Source organism: Sciurus vulgaris (genome assembly GCF_902686455.1).
Source record: "Sciurus vulgaris genome assembly, chromosome: 5".
In the NCBI taxonomy this organism is placed as follows: Eukaryota; Metazoa; Chordata; class Mammalia; order Rodentia; family Sciuridae; genus Sciurus; species Sciurus vulgaris.
The window spans coordinates 93,646,386-93,673,659 of NC_136465.1; the positions used below are offsets into that span (position 1 = coordinate 93,646,386).

Genomic DNA, 27,274 nt, shown 5'->3' on the forward strand with positions numbered 1-27,274 from the left:
GCCTGTGTTCAGGCACCTACAGTGGAAGGACTCAGAGTGGCTGCTGGGTTAGCCCGCCAGAAGTGTCTGCCACTTTGAAAAAGATAATCCATCAGAAACCAACAGCAAATGTTGCAACTCTCAAAGTATTCTGATTTAAACCTAAAACAAGAAAATTCTGCTTATTCACAGCTGCTTTGCAGTACTTTTATGGAGGCCCTAACCAATGACAATAAGTCAAGAAAATACTGAAATTTGAGATTTAAAATTAAATAATAAAATGAAAATGCAGTTCTTCAGTCTCATTAGCAATACTTGAAATGCTTCACAGGTGGTTAGTGATTACTGTATTAGACAACGCAGAAAACATTTCCAACATGATAGTGCTACAGTTTGGAGAGAAAGTAGTAACTGCCAATCTTAAAAATGTGAATATTTGAAGGGACAATAATCCATCCTACCAAATACACAAGTATATACAAATATATTTCAAAATTACTAGCAGAACTCAAAAACTGGAAATGATACAAATGCCCATTAACAAAGGAACCACTTCATAAATTATAATATTCATATTATAACAAATCATGCAACCATTTGAAATAATGACATGGATCTATGTGTACACACAAGGAAGGATACTTCAAGTCATATATTGTTGAGTGACTTAAACAAGTTATGAGTCACATCTCCTATGTCCTCATACTGATTTTAAATACATTTTATATAATTTATAAAATACACATAAATATTTTTGCACAGATTTCAGAACTGAGACTAGAGCCAAGTAAGTGAGGTAGCTGGGGTGCACAATTTTAAGATATTTACTCTTAGGACCTCCTTAAAGTTTAAGCTCTCCATTCCTCATTCACTGTACTTTAGTCCTAGCCCTGATAATTTTGCAAGGAAATGGAAAACTGTTTAAGAAGAACCACACATAAGAATTATTTTCATTCCTATTAACTTCCATATTATCCAATTTTTTTTAAAGGACAGATATGACCTGGAGCATGTCATTTAACAAATGACCTAAGGGACAAATGGAGACCAACTTCCAGTGATCAAAATATTGACATTTGAGCTAGTTTTAACATATCCAGTTACACTTCATTTCTGGAAATTTTCATTTACTTTATTCATTCTTTGACTCTGTTCACGGGAAATACTACCACTACTTCTACTGTAAAAATAATCAGACTCTCTCCTATTCATAATTTTTCATGTTATATTCTCAATACTTACTAGTATTAACTCTTTCATGTCAGTTTCTATGTAATTACCATCCAATCAACACAGTTTAACAACTCTTTAAAGACACAGAAAGTGGTCAGTAGTCTGACAAATATTTACAGTAGTTCAGGTCACTGGTCTATGCACAGACGCTGAATGTGAATAACATCAGTGTTTTTATTCAACATCTCTGCATTTTCAAGGTGCATGCCCTTAGCTATTGTTCTATTTTTGAGCTTCACATAATAATTTCAAATGAGGTTTAATAACCTTACTGTTCAGGAGATTTGTTGTATCCAGTTACTACTAGTAATTAGAGCTAACAATCAGGTTAGCTTTATTTTAGTATGTCTACTTTCCTTAAAAGAAGTCTGTAACTTAAGATAAAGAGTAGGAAGTGTGTCCTATGTTTTGTACTGATAATAAATCAAAACAGCCCTCTTACTCTTTATGTGTTATCTCCATATGGTATGAAATATTTCCATTGTGTTTTCTTGTTTTTCAAAGACAAGGTTAAAAGTTTCCTTTCTGGTTTTAACTATCAAAGCTATCCATTAAAAAATCCAACCCATAATTCCACTCTCCAGATTCATGATTACAAATAAATGATTGATATAAATAAAAACATATTTCAAAATAAAGATTATCTCATTTTTACTTTCCCCAAGTATATATATGTATATTTTTTAAGACAAATGCAGGGTCCCCAAATACTCTGTGTGGTTTCAATGTGTCATAATGGTCAGTTTGTAGAAGAGGGAAACCATTATTTAAGTTAGCCAGCTGTTTGGTCTCTGTTACCAAACAATGGATTTGATCATTTTTTTTTTTCTAATGGTTTGATCAACTTCAGTAACATGAAAACACCAATAGCTGCTTAGAAATTAAAGATGATATTAATCTATACTTTTAACCAAAATCCAATTTCAATAAGGTTTTTATTATTTCTTTGTATAGTAAACAAACTAAATCAATATTTTAAATATTAAATAAACAGGTTTATATTTTTAGATGCTTATTTGTAAATTTTATCTATACTTCTTGGTTGAAGGAAGAATGAAGTCATTTTAAGGAAAAGAAATTTAACTATTTTTTAAACTAGATTCATTCTATTTCATTACTGTGGTTCTTTTTGGTTGGATTAAGTTACATAAAAAAATACCATTAATGTGATTTTAATAGTATTGTTGGCCTTCAGAAATTTAAATCTCTGAAGTCCTTAACCAGTTTATTGCTCGTTTCCATCATAAACACAGGAAGCATTTATCAATAATCTTTATTAAATATTTTAGATGTTTCCTTCTGGACCTCAGTTTACTAGGTTGAAGGATGAAAGAATTTCTGTAAGCCTAAAATCCTACTTGTTTAAATTTTAAAATACTCTCATAAAAATAATAATTGATTCTTGTGCTATTTGATGTACAATTTTTTTTCTTTTTGAATTTCTAATTACATCTTTCTACCACTATTAGAAAAGTTACTGATTACTACCACTAATTGAATTAGATATATTAATGAGGCATCTTATTTGTGAGGGCTCAAAACAGTTACCACATTAGTTTGGGCAAAAACAAAACTTATGTCTCATATCTGAAGATTCAAGAGTATTACCAATGGGTAGAGCAGGATCAAAATATTTAAATATATCCAGTGTTTGTTCTTCTCTTTTGTATTGGATTCATTTGTAGCTGTATTTCCTATGTGTAACATTGTAAGGTTGCCATTATCTACATTCATCTTTATGGCCTGTGAACTCAGTAATCCCCATTGATGAAAAGTTCCCATCTTCTCTGATAGCTCCAGAAGCTCTGGGATGGATTCTAATCTGATTCAGGTATGTAGGAAAATTGTAATCAATCCCAATGATCAAGAGAATCTGTATTCTCACTGGCCCAGGCCTAGATCATGTACCTATTCCCAGCATCAACTATTAACAATAGTTGTCACTTGGTGTCTGCAGGGGATTGGCTCCTGAATCTCTGTAGATACTCCAATCTGTAGTTGCTAAAGTACCTTGTATAAAATGGCAGTGTTTGCATATAACCTATGCACATCCCCTTGAGTAATTTAAACCATCTCTAGATTCTAATTTTTTCACCTACTACAATGTAAATGTTGTGTAAATAGTTGTTATACTATATTATTGAGGGAATAATAACAAGGATAAAAGTCTGTACGTGTTCAGTACAATTTTTTCCAACTATTCTTGATTTGTGGTTGGTCAAATCTACAAATGTGGAACTTGCAGATATGGAGAGCCAACTTTAAAGTCACAAAGTCACCCTGACTGGAATCATGTAGACACAGAGTGGATGGTTCCCCAAAAGGACTAGATGTTATGTTTAAGAAGGAGCACTGAACATGTAAACCACCAAATGGCCACTATGCTAATTCCTGATAGCATCCTATCAACCTGGATCCCTAAACAACACATTCTAGTGTTCAATCTATTTGTGCAGCTGTTGTTAATGGAATCGAGTCCAAAATGTTTGCTTTATTGCATTGACTTGATATTTACCATTGTATAGGGCTTTACAGGCAGTGAGGAAATATTTTAAAAACAACTATAGAATACATTCTATTGTACACATTTCTTTTATTAAAATTTATATATTATTTTCAACTTTTCTACTTCTGCATTACATAATTTATAATTTGATATGATGATTAATAAATCATTAAATATTATTTGTTCATTTTCTAAAGGTCTAAGATCTGAAGCTCAACAATTTATCATCAAGCTTTTTTATTACTAAGCTCTTGATAAGGAAAAAATTTAAAAATTTTTAAAAACCATGTTCATTGCTCTTAATACCATATTATATTTAAGGATCTTCTTTATGATATCCTGATAAAATCTACCTCCTTACAATAAAATCCTTATATTACCAACTAAAGAACCTTGCACAAGGTCTAATTAGCAGCTAGATTCTAACATGCTTATTGCTTTTATTTTGAAAATTAATTTTGGACAATTGCACCTTTTAAATACATTTCTTTAAGCTGTATTTGAAATTGTCAATAATGAAATCAATGTAGTATCCTAATTCAGAGCTATAATTGTACTTTCCTCAACATTTTAATTGTATATAATTGATCATCTTCATCATTTATCCAAAATATGTTTACTATGAGTTAATAAGTTCTTATTAGAGAACCCTTTACATAAGTGATCCTCCTCAGACAAGATCTACTGCATTTTTGGTAATCATAATTATTTCAGATGTAAAAAAGAATAGATTAGAGTCTGATGTGATTCCCAGAACCAGATATTCTTAGCCTCCAAAAACTCATACACTCTAATTAAACACCACTTGACAACTTTAGTTATTAGGGGACCAATTTACCAAGTTAGTCACCACAAAGAACAAGTAAAATAATCTTTCATTCCTTTCTTTAAGATGGATGGCACTTATTTCTCCTAGTAGTTAACCAGGTTCTGAGTGGTTGACATTTAGTTTCTTAGGGTAAATTATATTATTAAATGCATTCTAATACGCATATTTGTAGTATTAGATATAAGCCAGTCACTTCCTCTTCATGGAATTGTAGTGCTTTTAAGGAAGCTATTGTAATACTCATCTCTTGCTTTAAATATGCTTATATGTGCATATAATTTATGCAAATATTTAATATTCGATCTGCTTAATATGAAGATTCTTGGGGCTTTCTAATGGGAAAAAATTTTAGTAGAAGTGTTCAGCTCTTTCGCATGAGAAGAAGTCTAATGGGAATAATCAGAAGGTCATCCTAACTGTAACCCCCTCCCTGGGTGTAAGAGGTTGATGAGCCCATTCCATTGGAATGCACCTTTGAGAATAGCAAAGCCCATGGGCAGACGGCATGTTTTGATTCTCCAGTCTATCCTTGATTCTCCCCTTTAAGGAGATTTTCCCAGATGCCACTATCCTGAGTGTGGTACCTATGTTCAGAGGTACTAATCCACATAGTGGAGTAAGAACAGACAGACAGGTTCCATTTCACAAGTTGGGCAGATAGGGTCTGACTCTAGTGAGCGGCACCCAGAATGTGGCCTGGGAGTCCATCCACAGTGGGAAGATGAAGTTAAATACACTGCTTAGAACTTGGGCTCTGTGTGGGGCAGAACTAAGACCCAGGGTGGGTTGGCTACTCACAAACTGAGTGGAGAAGGTTGCTTATGTCTCCATGCCCACTTTCCTCATCTATAAAGTGGAAGAAATAAAATAGCATTTATCTTGCAGGATTATTGTGAATTCATGGCACATAATTAAGTATCCAAGGCAGAGTAAGGGGAAAGCGGTTCCCCAGAGAACTTAGGGTGGCATTAGGAAAACCAATACAAGGGAAGTGAGAAGTTTGAAGAAACTGAGTGTCCCTATATTGTCAGTCACACTGTCATGACAGCTGGAAATGGGTATGCATCATACCCACTGGATGGCCACCTTTCTTTTTTTCTTCCTTTTTTTTTTCATTGTAAACAAATGGGGTACAACTTGTTTCTGTTTGTACATGAAGTAGAGGCTTACCATTTGTGTAATCCTACATTCATGTAGGGTAATGACGTTTGACTCATTCTGTTATTTTTCCTTCCTCCCACCCTCCCACCCCTCTTTTTCCTCTATATAGTACAACCTTCCTGCATTCTTGTCTCCTTCCCACTCCCCATTATGTATCATCATCCACTTATCAGTAAGATCATTCGTTCTTTGGTTTTTTGGGATTGGCTTATTTCACATAGCATGATATCTTCCAACTTCATCCATTTGCCTGCAAATGCCATAACTTTGTTCTTCTTTATGCCTACTATTCCATTGTATACCAAGGTTTCTTTATCCATTCATCTACTGAAGGGCATCTAGGTTGGTTCCACAATCTGGCTATTGTGAATTGAGCAGCTATGAACATTGATGTGGCTGTATCTCTGTAGTATGCTGATTTTAAGTCCTTTGGGTATAGGCCAAGGAGTGGGATAGCTGGGTCAAATGGTGGTTCCATTCCAAGTTTTCTGAGGAATCTCCACACTGCTTTTCAGACTGGCTGCACTAATTTGCAACCCCACCAGTAATGTATGAGTGTACCTTTACCCCACATCCTCGCCAACACCTATTGTTGCTTGTATTCTTGATAATCGTCATTCTAATTGGGGTGAGATGGAATTTTAGGGTAGTTTTGATTAGCATTTCTCTTATTACTGGAGATGTTGAACATTTTTTTTATATATCTGTTGATTGCTTGTAGATCTTCTTCTGTGAAGTGTCTGTTCATTTCCTTAGCCCATTTGTTGACTGGGTTATTTGTATTCTTGGTGTAAAGTTTTTTGAGTTCTTTATATATTCTGGAGATTAGAGCTCTATCTGAAGTATAAATGGCAAAGATTTTCTTCTACTCTGTAGGCTCCCTCTTCACATTGCTGATAGCTTTCTTTGCTGAGAAAAAGCTTTTTAGTTTGAATCTATCCCAGTTATTGATTCTTGCTTTGATTTCTTGTGCATTGGGAGTCATGTTAAGGAAGTCTGATCCTAAGCCAACATGATGAAGATTTGGACCTACTTTTTCTTCTATCAGGTGCAGGGTCTCTGGTCTGATTCCAAGGTCCTTGATCCATTTTGATTTGAGTTTTGTGCAGAGTGAGAGATAGGGGTTTAGTTTCGTTCTGTTGCATATGGATGTCCAGTTTTCCCAGCACCATTTGTTGAAGAGGCTATCTTTTCTCCATTGCATATTTTTGGCACCTTTGTCTAATATAAGAAAACTGTATTTATTTGGGTTTGTCTCTGTGTCCTCTATTCTGTATCATTGATCTACCTGTTTATTTTGGTGCCAATACCATGCCAATTTTGTTACTATTGCTTTGTAGTATAGTTGAAGTTCTGGTATTGTGATATCCCCTGCTTCACTCTTCCTGCTAAGGATTGCTTTAGGTATTCTGGGTCCCTTATTTTTCCAGATGAATTTCATGATTGCTTGCTCTATTTCTGTGATGTACGTTATTGAGATTTTAATTGGAATTGCATTGAATCTGTATAGCACTTTAGGTAGTATGGCCATTTTGACAATATTAATTCTGCCTACCCAAGAACATGGGAGATCTTTCCATCTTCTAAGGTTTTCTTTAATTTCTTTCTTTAGTGCTCTGGAGTTCTCAATGTAGAGGTCTTTCACCTCTTTTGCTAGATTGATTCCCAAGTTTTTTTTTTTTTTAGTCTATTGTGAATGGGGTAATTTTCCTAACTTCTCTTTCTGAGGATTCATCACTTATGTATAAAAATGCATTAGAATTCTGAGCATTGATTTTATATCCTGCTACTTTACTGAATTCATTTATGAGTTCTAGAAGTTTTCTGGTGGAATTTCCTGGCTCCTCTAAATATAGAATCATGTCTTCAGCAAATAGGGATAGTTTGAGTTCTTCTTTTCCTATTCGTATCTCTTTAATTCTTTTGTCTGTCTAATTGCTCTGGCTAGAGTTTCAAGGACAATGTTGAATAGAAGTGGTGAAATAGGGCATCCCTGCCTTGTTCCAGTTTTTAGGGGAATGCTTTCAGTTATTCACCATTTAGAATGATATTAGCCATGGGCTTAACATAGATGGTCTTTACAATATTAAGGAATGTTCCCACTATCCCTATTTTTTCTAGTGTTTTGAGCATGAATGGGTGCTGTATTTTATCGAATGCTTTTTTGGCATATATTGAAATAATCATGTGATTCTTGACTTTAAGTCTGTTGATATGGTGAATTACATTTATTGATTTCCAGATGTTGAACCAACCTTGCATCCCTGGGATAAAACCCACTTGATCGTGGTGCACTGTCTTTTTAATATGTTTTTGTATGCAATTCACTAAAATTTTGTTGAGAATTTTTGCATAAATGTTCATTAGGGATATTGGTCTGAAATTTTCTTTCCTCAATGTGTCTCTGTGTGGTTTAGGTATCAGGTGATATTCGCTTCATAGAATGAGTTTGGAAGGGTTCCCTCCTCTTCTATTTCATGGAAAACATTGAGGAGTATTGGAATGAGCTCGTCTTTAAAGGTTTTGTAGAACTCTGCTGAGAATCCATCTGGTCCCAGACTTTTCTTTGTTGGTAGGGTTTTGATGACTTCTTCTATTTCATTACTTGAAAGTGATCTATTTAAATTGTGTATGTCCTCCTTATTCAGTTTGGGTGAATCATATGTCTCTAGAAACCTGTTGATATCTTCGGGATTTCTATTTTGTTGGAGTATAGATTTTCAAAATAGCTTCTAATTATGTTTTGTATTTCAATAGTGTGTATTATGATATTTCCTTTTTCATCCCAAATTTTAGTAATTTGAGCTTTCTCTCTCCTTCTGTTTCTTAGTGTGGCTGAGGGTTTATCAATTTTGTTTATTTTTTCAAAGAACCAACTTTTTATTTTGTCAATTTTTCTTTTGTTTCAATTTCATTGATTTCAGCTCTGATTTTAACTATTTCCTATCTTCTACTACTTTTGGTGTTGATCTGTTCTTCTTTTTCTAGGACTTTGAGCCATAGTGTTAGGTTGTTTATTTGTTGATTTTTTTCCCTTCTTTTATTGAATGTGCTCCATGAAATAAATTTTCCTCTTAGAACTGCTTTCATAGTGTCCCAGAGATTTTGATATGATGTATCTTTGTCTCGTTTACCTCTAAGAATGTTTTTATTTCCCCCTGATGTCTTCTGTTATCCACTCATCATCCAATAGTGTATAATTTAACCTCTAGGTGTTGGAGTAGTATCTGTTTTTTATTCTGTCATTTATTTCTAATTTCAATCCATTATGATCTGATAGAATACAAGGTAGTATCTCAATCTTCTTGTATTTGCTAACAGTAGCTTTGTGGCATAAAACATGGTCTATTTTAGAGAAGGATCCGTGTGCTGCAGAGAAGAAAGTGTATTCGCTCTTTGTTGGATGGAATATTCAATATATGTCCATTAAGTCTAAATTATCAATTGTATTATTTAGATCTATGGCTTCTTTGTTCAATTTTTGTTCAAAAGTCTGTCCAGTGGTGAGAGAGGTATGTTAAAGTCACCTAACATTACTGTGTTGTGGTCTATTTGATTCCTGGAATTGAGATAGATTTGTTTGATGAACATGGATGAGCCACTGTTTGGGGCAGTTATGTCTTGCTAATTTATGCATCCCTTAAGCAGTATGAAATGTCCTTCTTTATCCCTTCTGACATCCACATTATCTGATATGAGGATGGATACTCCAGCTTTTTTGCTGAGTCCATGTGCTTGGTATGTTTCTTCCATCCTTTCACCTTTAGTTTGTGGGTATCTCTTTCTGTGAGATGAGTCTCTTGCAGGCAGCATATTGTTGGGTCTTTCTTTTTAATTCAATCTGCCAGTGTATGTCTTTTGATTGATGAGTTCAGGCCATTAACATTCAGGGTTATTATTGAGATATGATTTGTATTCCCGGTCACTTGGCTCATTTTTGTTTTTTTGACACCACTTGGATTCTCCTTTATTGTTTTTTCATATTGCTCAGGTATCTTCCCCTCTAGTAGTTTAAATCAGAGGTATTGTAGTTTTCCCCCTATTTCAGTAGCCTGAAATCTTGGAAGAACTGGATAATGTAGTGATCCACAAAGGAAGATGCCCCTGTAGGAGTGGTGGCCTGCAAGTGGGATATATTCCCTGCTAGTGGGCAGAGGCACCTCCATATGTTGACGGATGGTCAACCAAAGGGGCACTAGTCTTTGGGCTGGGGCCCGGCTGGTCTGGGCCTGGGTCTCTGGTTCTACCTCTCTGGGGAAGCCTTGCCAGGCAGTTCTCCTCTGCGAAGTTCCCTGCTGTCGGTATCTACCGCCCCGCCAGGGAGCCTCATCCAGCGGGGAAGACTCACCTGGTGACTTTGAGCTCCTCCTGAGTATCTCAATACCTCCCCTTTTTGAATCCTGAGTCCTGGAGCGACATGGAATGCAGTCACCCTCTAGTCCACCATCTTAAAACCCTATTTCTATGGCCACCTTTCTAAAAATAGAACATGGAGCCACAGTACAAAGTGCTACTGAGATGACTTCAAGTGCCCTCCAGCAAAGTTTATCATAAACTAAAAATTGGAATAAAATAAACCCTCTAGTTTGATAAAGATTTCCCTAAACCATCTGGTCCATCTCCCTTTCACTCAGCAGAATTCAATTTAAACATCTCAAGTTATAACATGACCTTAATTTCAAGAATCTGTGGAGAAATAACTTTCACAACCTCACTGAACAAGCTATTTCAACAACTTGCAATCTCCAAAACATAAAAAATTTGATTTGGTGTACAATGACCATACCTAATGCTTAATGGTATTCTGTCTCTACTGGTCACTTACTCTTTCTGAAGGGATTATTTGCCATAACCAACTACCAGATCAGTAAATTGAATCCTTAATGAGAAAAAAAGGTATACTGTTATGTAAGGTAAAACTTACATAAAACATCACATTTGAACATTCTGAATCAAGATGGAGGATGCAGATTTAAGCTCCAACCTTCTCATTACAGTTCAGATTGATATTCATCAAAGATAGTTTCTTATTATCTCCTCCACAGCATCACTTGGTTTCCTTGTCCTCAGTCCAGCTGCACATTAGAATTTCCCTGGGAGCACTTAAAAAAATTCTCTTAGGATACCACCAATTCTGAGTTAATGGTTCTGGGCTGTGGCTTATCATTGGTTTGTTCTTTGAAGTTCCCAGGTGATTCTAGCACAGTTGAGAGCCAGTGCTCTCTGTGAATTACATATGCAAAGGAGTGACATATTCTTGTCCTTTTCTTTTGTTCTTAGCTTTTACAACTGAGTCATTTTGAGAACGATTATGGTGTGAACATGATCTCCTCTGTTAAGAATACTTAAATGATTGCATAATGGTTCTGTATTATCCTTGAGTGGTTTAGAGAGGAAATGATATAGTAACTCCTACATTTACTATGAAATGGTCTCATAAATTGTATTTGAAAATTATTGAAACCATTTTCACCAGCTAATGAACTTTTTTTTTTGCTATAAACCAAAAAGACATGAATTTCTATGAAAGCAATTAATGAGCACTTTTCACTTTTATTTCTACTTATAACATCACTTACCAGTCTCCTAGGTATCCATACCTACCACAATACCATAAAATGGGTGCATTTTATTTTCAATTTATAAATAAAAATACCCCATTTGGTGGGATGGGGGTTGGGTAACTGATGCCTCCTCTCTGCTTGATTGACTGCCATCTGAGATCCTCTCTGTGAGCTTTTGTCTCTGCTCTTTCTGGAGCTGTCCTGGATCCTGCCTCTCTCTTCTATGCACTGAAATTTCATTTAATAAATATTCATGAGGCATTTAACATGTGCCAGGCAGTATTTAAGACTGCAAATCCAGGGCTATGAGCAAGGCAGGCAAGAATAGCCAGTTCTCTTTAAGAGATTATACTTCATAAGCAGAGACAGAGGGAAAATGATAAATTAGTAAACAAGGAAATAAATACTGAGCAGTACAGACAATATAGCGTCTTATGATCCTGTATTGTATGGAATACACTTTAGGAAATGATGTTATATTGTATGCATCTAAATAAAGTTCCCCCCTCTTTGATTACCACATGTTCTAGAATGATGTAGTTATATTCTTCCAATATATGTTTACTTTCCCTCTTCCCCACAAACTTCTATAGAATTAGGAAGAGGTTAACAGTATCCAGGATTTCATCTGTTGAAAGTTTACTCAGATATTACCTCTAAGTTTCATTGAGAAATGTAAAATGGGGCATGGCCATAAAAGTTCAAACAAACCTACTCTTGCTTGCTATTTTCTCCTGTTACTTTCCGGTCATTTTCTGTTGCCTTTGACTACTTTCTTCATGTTCCAGCTCTTTCATTAACCAAAAGGTATTTCCAATTCCTTCCATTAACCGAAATATTCTTTCACTTAACAGTTTTGGAACTCAGTTCACCCTGTGCCATTTTCACTTCTTAAGTTTTGGTGACAGGTCTGGTGACTCCCCAGTATTAGTGACATGGCTCCCTAGCTACCAAAAATGTGCAGCTGACCTAGTGGTCCCTGCCAAGAAATGGCAGCATTGCTGTGGAGCATTGGAGTGGTGGCTTGGGCCCATGTGGTGCCTGCTACACAGGCGGGCCTGAGGTGCTGGGGCACACCAACCCATCATCCCTTAGCAGCCAGGTCTGGGCACAGTATTGAACCCTGCAGCAGCTCTGCACAGGACTGCAGGCCCATTTGAAGACCTCAAATATCTACCTCCCCTCTCGCACACATACACACTTCCTGAACTTCTGGGAGAAAATGGAAATGGCTCAGACTTATGAAAGTTGGGACTTAAGAGTTGACCTATGGTATTAATAAGTTTCCAAGCTCTAATTAGCGTAAGTGTGGACCAATAGCACTGTTAGCATAAGTTTAAACCAACAGCAGTGTACCAAGTGCTATAGACTAGACTAGAATGTTCAGCTGGAGACAGTCTTGCTCAAGAGTTATGTTTCTGTTTTTCAATAAATCCTACTCTTGCACTCACTCATCTTGGGCTGTGGATTTCACTCTCTGAATTCACGAGACAAGAACCCTCATAAAAGAAATTGAAGATGCAACACTGGAGGGCATGGCCTGCTGCAGAGGCCTGCAGCTTGGGCAGACCCCACCTGCCAGCAGAAGCAGTGAACTGAATTCATCTCAAAACTCCAGTTTCATTAGGACTTTAGGGGAAAGCTACTTCAAACTGTGTATGTAATAAATATTCTTCAAGTTTGTGGAATATCTACTATGTTCTATAGCATGCACAGGTTACAAAGATGAACAAGGTGTGGCTTCTATTCTTAGAAGCTTACAATCCAAGATCTATGGTCAGTTGGTTAAACAAACAAAAAATATTGAAAGTGGACACTCTTAACTAACTAGCTGAAATGTTTAGATATATTCACTCACCAAACTTTAGATAGAAGTCTTTAATTGTTGATTGAAGTTTGCATGCATGATCTTTTTTGCATAGTCATAACACACCATCTGTAATTTAAATTTCAGTTTATTTAAAACTAAAAACTTTGTGGTAACAGCCGAGTACTGAAACCATTTAGATTTTTCATTTTTTTCTTACTCTTCTGTAGTTGTCTTGTGAATATCCATTCTGACAGCACTCATGTTAGCATCTCATTTGTATAGTCTTTCCAAAGTATGCATGTATGTATGTACATATTTTTGCAGTGTTGGGGACGGAACCCAGGGCTCACACATGCTAGGCAAATGCTCTGTCACTGAGGTACACCCCCGTCTCACGGTTATCTCAAGTTTTCAAGAAGCAGCAATTCTCTTTCACTCTGCTCTTAACATTTCATGAGTTTTAATTTAATCACATATTTGAAAAGATCAACTCTAACCAACATAATCAGGTTCGACTACAAACACAGGGGTCTCGTGATCAGTACACACCCCACGGGGAGGAAGGAAGCCAAGAGTAGGAGTATGAGAGGCTGCCCTCCACCTGAGCAATCTGTAAGCCTTAGGTGTCTCTCAGTATGGTGCAGATAGCATAAAACACCCTGGTTCATCTCTTAGGTTGTATAAAATATTTACTCATATTATTATGGTACAATATAAATGGTTTAATGAAAGCCTGTGCAAAAGTGTTATGATATATCGTAAAAGGATTCTTCCCTATTACCTAGCTTGAGTATTATTTTGTTTTGGAATTTTTTCTTACTCTCTGTTTTTGGTATTTGTAATTTTAATTTATATTTTGGAATAGTTAATATAATTGCATAGTTCAATATTTCTGAAGTTAAACGGTGAAAATATTTCTTAACAGCCCCTGTTCCCCTTACTCCCAGTCATCTAGCTCCCTTTTCCAGAGGGAACCAGTATAACTAGGTCCTACATGTAAAGATTCTATATATACTTTTAAAAAAATAATATAAAAACATACAAAACATATAAACATATACATTCTTTTCTTTTTTAGCAAAAATACAAAAGGTTATCATCCTAGTTTCTGGGATGAGTTTTGACATTATTTTTCTTCACCCTGTGGGATAGAATTTTCATCAAGCAGGTCAAAACTTGTCAGATGCTCTTGTGTAACTGACTAAGCCTCCAGCAGATGGTCAGATTATGTCCCACTACTACTAGATCTTGATTCTGTGCCAGTTTTATCACACACATCAAGAACACATCATCTGTTTCCCCTCTGAGGCCAGTGAAACATCATTCGGTCCCTTTCATCTGAGTGTAAGCAGGATAGTATATATTTTGTGGATTTCCTTAAAGGTATATCTTCTTGACATATGGAATTATTATACCTTCCCTCCTATCAAATTTGTAATTATTACTTTCTTATTTGGTGCATGGGATAAACTATTTCATGATAATATGTTCACTAGATTTTGGCATTTAATCTTAGATTATACATGTGAATATATGTTGAAAGAAGAATTTATTTTATTTACAACCCATGTGCTTTATATTTGTATTGGTATTTGAATTTCTGAGTAACGTTTTCAGTTTCTTCTAATTATTTTCTCATGTGAATCATTGAGAATGTCATTCAGACTTATTTTTCTTTCCATATCCTATCTGTTTTCCTCCAAAGAAATCAGCATTATGACTTTATCTGGGAGCTTGTTTTTCTTTCTCTACATCGTCATTGTGCAGGCCTCTTGAACAGGTCAGCTAACCTCTGGGAAAACACATTTGTTCTTCTTGATGTTTGCCCTGTGCACATCACCCCAGTCCAGAGCCTATCATTCCAGGACATTAAGTCATGGCACAGGTATCTAAGTCCATTTCATTAACTCTAACTCCATTGTTAGTCCTTTCCTTCACAGAAGTTCCTCTATCTTCAAACGTCCTACTCCACTGGGAAGAAAAAAAAACAAAACAATGGACACATGGCCTACACCCCATTGGTTTCCTGCCTTAGAATTCACAACCCCTAAAGTTGTTTCCTTTATCTTTTGTCAGTGTCATTTTTCTGTTCAAAAATGAGCAATGTGTCAATTTGTCACTTTCATTAATTGATTCAATAATTTATCTGATAAAGATTTATTTAGTATTCAGGATCTAGGTTATTAAAAATTAATTTAGGGGCTGGGTTGTAGCTCAGTTGTAGAGTGCCTGCCTGGCATGTGTGAGGCACTGGGTTCCATCCTCAGCACCACATAAAAATTTGAAAATAGAATAAAGGTATTATGTCCATCTACAACAATAAAAATTTTTATGATTAATTTATTTGCCAGGTGCAGTGGGACACATCCATAATCCCAGAGGCTCGGCAGCAGGATCACAAGTTCAAGACCAGCCTCAACAACTTAGCAAAGGCCTAAGCAACTTGGTGAGATCCTGTCTCAAAGAAAAAATAAAACAGGCTGAGAATGTGGCTCAGTAGTTAAGTGATCCTGGGTTGCATCCCCAATACAAAAAGAAAAAAATTTTTTTTTGAGAAGAGAGTAAATACTACCTCCAGCTAACAGAATGACAGATTGAAGACATAATAAGTTTCTATTAAAAACTTATAATTGGATTCAATGAGAAAACTCAAAATACTAAATAACAAAAACTTTTTACAACCATCTTTTAGGGTACATTAAATATTCTGTTAACAGTAATAAGGAACCATTTGTCACATTTTACCCATGTTTCCTCTGGCATTTATAAATATTTGGTGCAAATATTCAACTAAGGTAGCCAGTTGCTAGCTCACCACCATAGCAGTACCTGGAAGTTACAGACCAGGTGCTGATGAGTGAATGAGTACAACAATTTGGTCAATTTAGTTGGAGGTATATCCAGGGTCTTAGTATTGATTTAACCTTGTCTAATTTCCAGCCAGTATATCTGGATGGTGGGATATTATCAAAAAACACTGGGAAGAATAACTTGGTTAGGATCATATGTAGCAAGGTGCTGGAAATGGCACTCTTGACCTAAAGGACACCTTACATTGAATTGCAATATATTTTAATTACTATTTTCTGTTAGTCTGTCTATTGTTTTGCTATTGCTATTCCATTCCTATTATAGGTGTTTTCTATTATTATTACCATAGAGTTTTCCATTACTAACTTAAGACAGATAGATCAATGAATTAAAAAAATCATCTGAACTTTTACCTCTTATGGGCAAATGTTTAAGACAAAATGCTCCACTTATTTGCCTCTCCTTAATTTCTCAAACAAGCAGTTGCATTCACATGACCTAACAAGAGCCAAACTTTGATATTGTCCAGCTCGCTCTCTCTCTTGGGTTCAGACTGACACTTGGGCCTTGACTGGATGTCCTGAAAGATAGCCTGTAGGCTGGGGTGATGTGCATACTGCAAAGATCAAGAACAAATGTGTTTTCCTAGAGGTCAGCTAACTTGTACAAGAGGACTATTCAGGATATGGGGTGCCTCTGCTCGAATAGTTTATCTCAGTTTGGCAATCCATCATTCTACCCATCACCAAAATTCAAAATCATTCTTAAATCCTATTTCTTTTCCCACATCCTAATGGTCAACAAACACTATAAATTCCAGCTCTAAATTCACCTCTTAGTTGCAACTGATGATCAGGCCCTAGGTTCTTATTCACACATTCATGCTTTTGCACAGAATCATCTGTCTTACACACTTTTCTCCCTTGTCCTCCTGGCATATGCATACTTCTTTCTAAACCCCCATATTTTCTCTCTTGTGAGTCTTCTTGCTTCCACAGTTCTGGTACCCACCAGAGTTATCTGCTTTTTCCTCACTCCTCCTGTATCTTTTGTAATATACTCTTCTGTAATACTTAATGATGTAGATTACAGACCAGATAGCATTGAGAACAAATTACTGTAATATTGAAATAATTTTTTTTTTCTTGGTACCAGGGATTGAACCCAGGGGTGCTTAATCACTGAGCCATATCCCCAGCCCATTATACTATTTTATTTTGAGACAGGGTCTTGCCAAGTTGCTTAGCGTCTCTCTATATTGCTGAGGTTGGCTTTGAACTTACCATCCTCCTGCGCCATCTTTCCCAGCCGCTGGGATTAAAGGGGTGCACCACCATTCCCAGCTCTTCTCAAATTTTTAAGATATAGAAAGGCCTAATTTATGAAGATTAAAAAATTTTAAAAAGACTGTCTGGAAATTTCAATATGACACCAAAACCCACACATGGGAGAAGGAATTCAGGCAAAGTACAATTTCAAAATGCTGTGTTGAGGGTAAACAGGCCTGCGGTTCATGAGTGGAGCACAACCTCAGGGGAGGAATGGTCAGAATGCACTTTCCTTTGCCTCAGTTCAGTCTCCACATTGCCAAGGGTGTGAACAAAAATAGCTAAGCTTTCAGAGTTCTTCTACTTCTCTCCCATTCTCAAGTGCGAATTTAGCCTATTGAAACCGCTTAATTTATAAAATGGCATGTTCATTCAGAGCATGGAAAACTGAAGACATTCTAATGCAAGCTACCTGACAGCAAAAAGTTTGTTTAGTTTAAAATTGTATATATCATCAGTACCTGGGTCAGCACTTGGCTCACTACTGCACAGAAAATTGTTAATGAAAGGAATGCATTTGTTATCTACACTCAACTTGATTTAACTGTCACAGACTTTAACCATTACAAGAAGCAGCACTTTCCCATGTCTCTCTTGCAAGCATACACTGGAATCCCAGGGCAACTGGAGACATTCCACCAGCATAGCAACATTAGTTAGATGAGCTGTTTTTCCTCAGTCTCACCTATCCAAAGGTCACTGTGATATTTTCACACGCTTTGATTTTGAGGAAAAAAAAATCACATAAAATGCAGATCTAACAGATGTGTATGTTGTAAAAACCCTTAATTGAAACATTAGCAGCATTTTTCTGCATCAACATACAAATTATTTTTTAAAGTGACTGAAAAATTCTGCGCAAGAGAAGAGTACTGACCCAGTTTCTTTTGCCTCACACATCTTCCATCAATTGTTAGAATCTCTTTCCCATTTCTCTTTACAATTCAGAACCGAGGTCATGTTTATATTGAAGACAAATCTTCCCTCCTTATTTTCTTCTTTGTGTTACTCTGTGTCCTTCAGAGACCATTAATTTATCATCTCTCATGTTAGGTCTTAGTAATATAGAGGAAAATAATGTTAAGTTTTCTCTTCATACAGTTCATAAGCCAATGGAGAAAACCAACAGAATAATTGCAAAACGTGCAGTGCTTGCATATAGGAAAGGCAGGTAAGCCTCACTTTCCAGAGAAGGCAGCGTGTAGACTGAGCTCTCAATGACAGGTGGAAGTGAATCAAGGAAGCAGTATGTACAAAGTCATGAAATCAAGGGAAACCACAGCACACGCCCAAAACTCTGAGTAGCTCCTTAAAGATGGATATTGAGAAGGTAAGATAAAATTGAGAAACTGCACAGAAGTAGGCAGGATAAGCCCCTGGACCAACCTAAGGAGCTTGACTTTCTCCTGAACCTTCTACATAGCCACTGAAATATTTTAGTTGAAAATGGCATTTCTATAATAAAAAAGTTCTCTGGTAACACAATTTAAAATGTATTGATGACAGAGCAACAGAGAAAGAAAATAGTCAGAAAGTTGACTTGCAGGAGGCTGTTGTGCTTCAAGACAAAAAGGATGGACACCTGAACTATGATACTGACAGAGGGAAGTTTAGTTCAAAGCATCCAAACCAGATGAAAGGAGATCACCACAATCCTCCTGGGAAGAAATGACGTCCTGAATCAAAATAGTGGGAAGAGAGATGTGGCAAAGGGGGAGAAGGAGTTAAGAGATTTGATCTCTGTCATTATACCACACGTCTGTTGTTCTGAGTTTCTCCTTAGAATCCAAGATATGTGAGTAAAATCTGTTAGCTTTCTCGTTCCATGGACGGGGTAAATATCCTAATGTTATTTTTCTTAATGTCATCTGAGATTAATATGTAGCTATCAGCACATTTTAAAACATACCTTTTATCAACCATTATCTGGAAATACATGTTTTCAAAGGAAATTATGATCAGTCTTAACCCTAGGGAGTAGATGACAACTTGGATAAAAGCAGCTGGAGTGGGGAAGCCCTTGAAGAGTACTCCAGTTAAATGGAAGTTAAATCATCTCACTGCTAATCAATACCTGCTATCTTGCTCCAAATAAATGTCAGTCTTTACCATGACCCATGGGCTCAGGGCTGCATCCCAACTCTCTAACTTCAGTTCTTCAACTCCCATTACTCCTTCCCCTCAGGCACACTGGGGTAGCCGTGCTGGGGCACTGCTCCTAAGGTCGCTGGGCAGCTCAGCTTTGAGCCTGTGGTCTTGTTTAAACATGCTCCTGGCTTGCTCCTTTACCTCCTTCAGGTCATTCCCTTCCCTTATCACTTTGTTTAAAAATTAAATAACCCTCCCACTCAGTAGTCTTCCCAATTTGTACTTTTCCCTTATACTACAATCTGACAAATTATATTCTAATTACACTGTTTATTATCCATCTTCCATAAATAGTAAGCTCCACACAGGTAGAGATTTTTAATGTCTTGCTCTATCTCTAGTGCCTAGAATAGTGTCAGGACCATGGAAGAAACTCAGTGACTATTTATTAACCAATTAAACTGTCAGCTCAGTGTGACTATCAGTCATGCAATCATGGTGTTCCAAAGATCTAGCTGACTGACCAACAAAATCACTACCCTGGAAAGAATCCTGCAGTTAGTTATTGTTTTTTCCACCAGGAAGCCTCTGGCAAAGGGAGATACAGTCTGAATTGTTTCCATCAACACAGAATTTTTCATAAGGCACTATAATTAGGACTTGGTATACAAGAATAATTTGCAGTCAGACTTCACCTGACAATGACTATCAAGTCATGTTGAATTTTTTAGCATAATATAGAATCTGCACTTATCCAAAACCACAACTTCTATTCTATCTGGTAGCAACAAAATGCCCACTATTCATTACTATTGACAAAGGATTTTGTTGAAAGAAATTCCATTACCTTCAGTTTTGTTGTTTGATATCTTAGTCTTCACTTCAAGGTGACCATGTCAGCCAACACGATCATCATAATTAACAAAACTAAGTTATTGGATGATACATCCAAAGACTCTTTTTTAATAGTCTTAATTTTTGGAAGACTTTTATTGCTATTTTATTTTATAATACATAAATGAGTGATTTTAGAAAATTTAACACAGATATAGAATTCAAAAGAACAAAGTTACCTCGTCCTTCTCCCCAATTCCTTTTTCCTCCCCCAGAAGTAACAGAAATTACTAGGTTGGCATGTATTTTTCCCATCCCTTTTTCTATGAATTGATATACATATTTACATCAAGAGTTTTAGCATTGAAAGATTAAATTTTTATGTGTACACATACATATATATATATGCATACAGTTTTTTGTAACGTGTTGTCTTCATCTAACAATATGTTTTGAACATTTTTTCTTACTGCACTATGAGTTCAATGATCATGTGCTTTTTTAGCTTACCATATTTTCCAGGATTAATCAGTAATAATGCACTCTTTAATTACTAAAAGAAGCCTAGTTTGGACAATAAATTATATGCTCCCCTAATAGAGAACTACCCAATTAATGAATTCGATAGCAGTCTATAAAAGCATAATTTTAGCAACCATATGTCATAAACATTTGGATATAACCTATTTTGGCATTATAAATAAGGCTGCAATGAACATGCACTTTTGTGCATGTGTATGAATTTATTTATAGTACAAATTCTGTAATTTTTATTGGGAGGTTAAAGGATGTACACATTTCATTTTTTATTTGCTTCAAAATTATTCTCTATAAAGCTATACTGTTTTACACATCCATTAGTAACACCTGTGTCTCCGTACTCTCACATCCAACTCTGAATATTATACATTAATTTAGCCAACTCAGTGGGAAACATATCACTAGTACAGTTACATTGCATTGATTATAATCAAGGTTGAATTTTTTTCATATTACTTCATATCATTTGCCCAATTTAATGTTTTTTCTTATCAATTTGTTAGGTATTCTTCTATATTAAGTGTAATGTAAAGGCCCAGTCGGTGGCACATGCCTGTAATCTCAGCAACTCAGGAGGTTGAGGCAAGAGAATTGCAAGTTCAAGGACAAGCCTGACCCTGTCTCAAAAAAAAATTGAAAAGGACTGGAGATGTAGCTCAATGGTAAAGCACCCCTGGGTTCAATCCTCAGTACCAAAAATTAAAACGAAATGTGTAGATTGTAAGTATTTTTTCTAGTATTTCACCCCACTTTCTTCTAATAGCATGGAAAACAAATGTACTAATTCTAAAGTCACACTGCAATTTTAATATTCTCCAAAAATTTTTAAAATATGTATAACTCAATGCATAATATAAAACTTTAGCTTCCAAAGGGAACCCTCTCTACAGGGGTACACTAATGAATGTCTCCCAACCATATAGAAGTATTATGAGCAACAGATGGAAATGACCACTAAATATGTTGTAAGTTATTTTATCTGTGTGTGCAATTTCTCAAAAATGTCATTTTTTTCAAAATAAATGTTTTATTTACAATTTTTAGTATAATGAATATTTACTGAATGCAAATCACTTTAGTTCCTACATAGAAAATCTTAGCACTTTAAAGGAAACAATTTATTCAGATTCTTTTACATTTTTTATGCTTTCGGTACATTTCTTACTTTTATCAATAAGTGATATTACAAGGGTTGAATTAACTCTCACCTCAAGGTCACAATGATTGCATGTACGTCATCCTAGCATGGAACTGACACCTGTGGTGTTACTCATCTTATGTTTTCAATAATTCATGAAGAAATAGAGATAAGAAGCTTCTCATCTGGAGAAAATATTTAATGATTTCCAGAGAGACAGAACACAGGCAATTTTTAAAAATAACTGTATTCAATATTCTGTGGGCGAAAAGATTTCCCCCCAAACACTTTCTAGTATGAATACATGATCATGCTATTTACCGTCACACGTAGTAGTCCAACAGTTTTTCTTTTTTATTATATAATAAGACTATTTAATGAGATTATCTTTTCTCTAAATAAACACACCTTATTAAAAAAATAAAAATGAATAAGAAATTAATAGCAATAAGAATTCTAATTAAGAAGATGACGTTTATCTTTTAAATATAATAGGTTTGTACTTTATCAAAAATCTAATTGCACAAATTAGATCAGATCTGATCACTACTTGATGGATTTTCTTCACATTAAAGATTAAATCCAGACTCCCACAAGGCCCTCTGTGAGCACCCTGCCTGTTTCCCCTGCTTTCTAGTTTTTCTTCCTGAAATGTTTTTCCCTGAGACACATCTCAACTCAGTCGGGTCTCACCCACAAGGTTATTTCTTCAGAGAAGTATTTCTTGACCATTGTATCCAAAGTTGTCAATACCACCCCCAATGCAATAACCTCAGGCTCTTGTTTTTTCAAAACATTTATTTTTCTGAAGTTTTATTTAACTCACGTAGTCTGCCACTCCCACTGGAACTTAAGCCCTAGTTGAATACGACTCTAATCTTATTTACTCCTGATTCACTTAGACCTATAACACTGCCTAGTGCATGTGCAGGTGCTAAATTTGTGTTGAATAAATACCTTTGGTTCCAGGGAGAAAAAAAATCTGATCGCAAATAACAACAGGCTTTAGAGTTGCTTTAACCTGATTGATGACTAACAAGGCCTCATCATTTCCATACACCACTCCTTTAACTGACGACCCAAAGGTCAAATCTGGGCTGTTGAAATGACACCACAGAACAGCAACTGGAAATATTTGATCTCTCCCTGGTTAAGGTCAACTTAATAAACTAGTAAATTAGCAGAACTGAACCTTTCAGGCCTGTCAATTTACAAGCATTTTTTTTTTTATTTAACTCATCTTCATTTGTTGTTCTTTAAAGCAGAATGTGGATTTGGGTATTACATATTTCCATTCACAAGCCTTTCTGAGTTACTTTTTGAATGGCTTGTAACACACCTAGGGAGGTTTAGGTTTTGTTCCTCTAGATACTTTTCTTTGGAAAAGGAGCCCTTGGAGAGTTCCTCTCAGCAAGTTGTTACAGTTTAACATACTTGGTTCTAGAGGACTAGTACATGCGCAATAACTACAACTGATGGAAGGTTTAAGAAGTGGATCCTAACAAGATGAAACTAAAGTCATTTTAACAAATATTTTCCTTTTAACCATCGAGGTCTGACATATTCTTGAACAAGACTTCAAAACTATTAGATCAGAATTCTTTTTGCTACAACATATTCTATACTTAATTCCATACTTCTGTCTAATTTGCAAAAAGATCACCTGTACTAATATGACATTCTTTATACTCCCAAGACTCTCCACAGGAGTTCACTAATGACAATCTGGGTATGAGGAATAAAATTTGGTTTTCCTGTCATTTGACTCTGTGCGATTGATAAAATTCTCTCCTATACTAGATGCAATTGGAAGGGCAGTATCTTTTGGATCAATCTTCTGGGTACTCCAAGGCATTGTCATCATAGCTGGAGCTTCGAATGACAATCATAGTTTTTTTGTTTTTGTTTTTGTTTTTTGTTATTTTTTTTTTGGGGGGGGGGGAGGTACCAGGGTTTGTACCCAGAGGTATTCTACCACTGAACTACAAACCCAGTCGTTTTAATTTTGTTTCAAGATAGGGCTTGCTAAGTTGCTGATTTAGTCAGCTTTCTCACCTCTGTGACTAAAAGACCTGACAAAAACTATTAGAGAAGGAAAAGTTTATTTGGGGGCTCACAGTGTCAGAGGTCTCAGTCCATAGACAGCAGGCTCCATTCCTTGGGGTTTGAGGCTCAAGGTGAGGAGGAACATTATGGTAGAAGAGTGTGGCAGAGGAAATTAGCTCAGAACAACACACTGGAAAGCAGAGAGAGACTCCCTTCACCACAAACAAAATATATACCCCAAAGACATGCCCCCAGCGACCCACCTCCTCCAGCCACACCCTACCTGCCTACCTTACCACCCAGTAAATTCCTATCAGAGGATTAATGCACTTATTGGGTTTAAACTCTCATAACACAAATATTTCACCTCGAAACTTTCTTCCATTGTCTCACACATGAGCTTCAGGGGAGAACTGTTAATATCTAAACTGCAACAATTGCGCACGATGACTTTCAAATTGCCATCCACTTGTCTCAGTCTCAAAGTTGCAGGAATGCAAATGCACCACCGTGCCTGGAAGTCATGGTCTATCTTTAAAGGATGTGAGTGAATAATCTTTAAAAAGCAAAGACTTTTTTTTTAATCCCTTAGAGTACTAAAGCATTAGTTACATTCTATACCACCCCTAAGTAAAGAACTCCACCTGTTTTTTATCGGATTTTATTTCTAGAACGCAGTTTTTATAAAAGAAATCATTCACAAATTTAAAACTAGATTTAGATTTGAGGATTTTTAAAAAACACTCTGTAATTAGGATGAAAATTTGGCACCCTTCACTGGTTTTCTCCATCACCATTTATTAATGAGTGAATATTGAAACTGGAACGTAGATTGAATGGTTCTCTTATAGACCATCTGCCGATACTGAGGAAGGAATGTTCTAATGCTGCCCTTCATTTATGACAATGAATGGGCCTGTTAATCATTTAGGCAAATCAGCTCAGCGTCGCTGCCCACAGTGAATCCTTGCAAGGGCTTTGGAACTGGATTAAATTAAATTTCAGTTCTTCTTATTAATTATGTGACCTAGGCAAATTGCCTCCACTTTCCAACTCTCATAAAAAATGGAGATAAAAACCCTTACCTCAAAAGTTATTATGAGAATAAAATGTCTGATGTTCAGCAGAGTATCTGGCTTTTTTTAAGGGTTACAAACAATAATATTATTATTATCTTTTGTTTGGTGGATTCAGAATCATGGTAGAAATTTAGTACTTATACCAATTTGCACCTGTGAAATTAGGAAGGCTTTGAAGACCAGTGAGCAAGGACATCTTTTGTAATGAGTACTTTTACACATTGTGTTGAAAGTACTTATAGGTATATCCCTTCTGAAAAGTCATTTGGCAAAAGTCAAAAGTCAAATATGTTCACATACTTCAGGTCAATATTTCCTTTTTCTAATAATCTATTCTAAGGTTTTAGTCATAGAGATGTTGACTAAAGAATTAAATATAATAATATCAAAAATCAGAATCAATTTACATATTCAGCAGTTGTGAACTGTGGTTCATAAATAGTTACAAAAGAAGTATAATCAAAACTCTAGCATTGCATATAGAATAAACGTCAGGTAACTTTAAAGGTAGGAAGAAGGCAGACTGGCTCAGTGACTGAGGAAAGACATGGCAGTAAATTTCCTGGATTTGCATTTTGCTGGAGTACCAGTAGTCTATAAGTGCAAGTGATAACAGACTAAAATCAAAGAAAAACAAAAGCTCCAAGAAAGCTAACCAAAGGAATAAGAAAAGGGCTAAGAAATAGGAAGAGGAATAAGAAAACAGCAAGACACAGAACTTTTATATAATAACCACCCAACTGAGTAACCCAATTAAACTCCACAGAAAAATGTGCCGGGCCACTGCCAACCCTGTCAGCAAGGGCTGAGCTGGGATTAGTGAGGATTACAGCAGGGCACACTCCTCTCCACCAGCCAGACAGATTTCCTTGCCTGCCCCACAGGAACAAGCCTGCCCCCAACAGCGTCAGTAGGAACCACAGGGGGTCTGAACTTCCACCTCTACTTGGGGAAATGAGGCACCCCTCTACTTCTCCCCTGGGTGTGCCCTGAGGCCATATGAGCCCCCACTGCCACCTTGGCATGAAGGCAGTCCTTCCCCACTGCAGCACTGGAGGGGGTGAAGTGGGGAGCAATAATACCTAAGGAGAGTATCCTCTCCTTCAGGTGGGGTGATATCAGGGACCCAGGGGAGCCCAGCTCCCTTTCCCATCCATCAGTAATGAGAGAACTGCTCCCTGGGGTGACAACGGAGGCTGAGTGGGGAATTCTCACCTGGACTGCCACCTGCCTTGAGGAAGTGGGTTTCCCTTCAATGGGCCCTGCTGGAACACTGTCAGATAGTCTCCAAAACCAGGAAATTCAAACGAGGTCCACAGTTTCATAGTATAATACATAACATCTAGGATACAGTCAAAAGTTTTTTTGCCATACTAAGAAGCAGGAAAAATCCCAACCTGAATGAGGGGGGGAAAAAAAGCAATTAACAAATGCCAATACCAAGATAACACAGCTGTTCGAATTATCTGACAAGGATCTTAAAGCTGACACTATAGAAACATTTATACCACTATGAACATGCTTGAAACAAATGGAAAAAAAAGACCATAAAGTTTTGAGTTCCAGCAAAAAAAAGACAAGAACGTTGCTAAACATAAAAAATTTTGAACTAACGGAAATTTTTAAACTGAATAGTGAAAATATCAAAAAAGAACAGAAAACTCAAAAAATTGCCTCAACAGGAGTATGAAGAGGATAGGGAAGGAAGAGTAAACTTGAAGGTAGATTAGGAAAAAACTGGATATGAACAACAGAGAGAAGACAGATTTCAAAAAGAAAAATAAAATGAACTGATCCCCTCAGGGAATTGTGGGCCTATAACAAAAGATCTAAATTCATCACTGAAATCCCAAAAATGAGAAGCAAAAGAGGTCAGGACTAAAAAGGCAGTTTTTGAAAATTTCCCCAAATGTGGCATAATATGTGCATATGTAAGAATCGGATAAAACCCCAGACAGAAACACATAATTCCACACACAGACATATAGTCAAACTTCTGAAAACTAAACATGATTTAAAAATAAAATCTTAAGGTCAGCAAGACACAAATGGCAAAACTTAAAAAATAATAACAGGAAATCTCTCCTCAGAAAATATTTAGACTGAAAGGAAGTGGCATGACATTTTTTTAAGTACTAAAACTGAAGAACTCTCAACCTAGAATTCTTATCCAACAAAATACTTTAGTAGTGAAGAAGTAAAGACATTATCAGATGGTGGAAAACAATTTGTTATCAGCAGATTTACCCTAAAAGAATGACTAAAATTCCTGAAACAAATTAAATAATAAAATAAGGAACCTCATAACATCAGAAAGGGAGGAAGCAA

The 27,274-nt window shown here is 36.2% G+C and overlaps 1 protein-coding gene across 3 annotated transcripts in view; it reads right to left on the reverse strand.

The window, feature by feature from the left end:
* The window catches only part of LMNTD1 (lamin tail domain containing 1), a 475,302-nt gene that overhangs the window by 368,067 nt on the left and 79,961 nt on the right, over window positions 1-27,274 (reverse strand). The window contains exon 3 of one of the 3 annotated variants that reach the window (XM_079139427.1): window positions 24,235-26,343. The exons of the other annotated variants lie outside the window; for them this stretch is intronic. The gene's annotated coding sequence lies outside the window, so the exon portion shown is untranslated. The remainder of the gene's footprint in view (window positions 1-24,234; window positions 26,344-27,274) is intronic. 3 annotated transcript variants of the gene reach the window in all.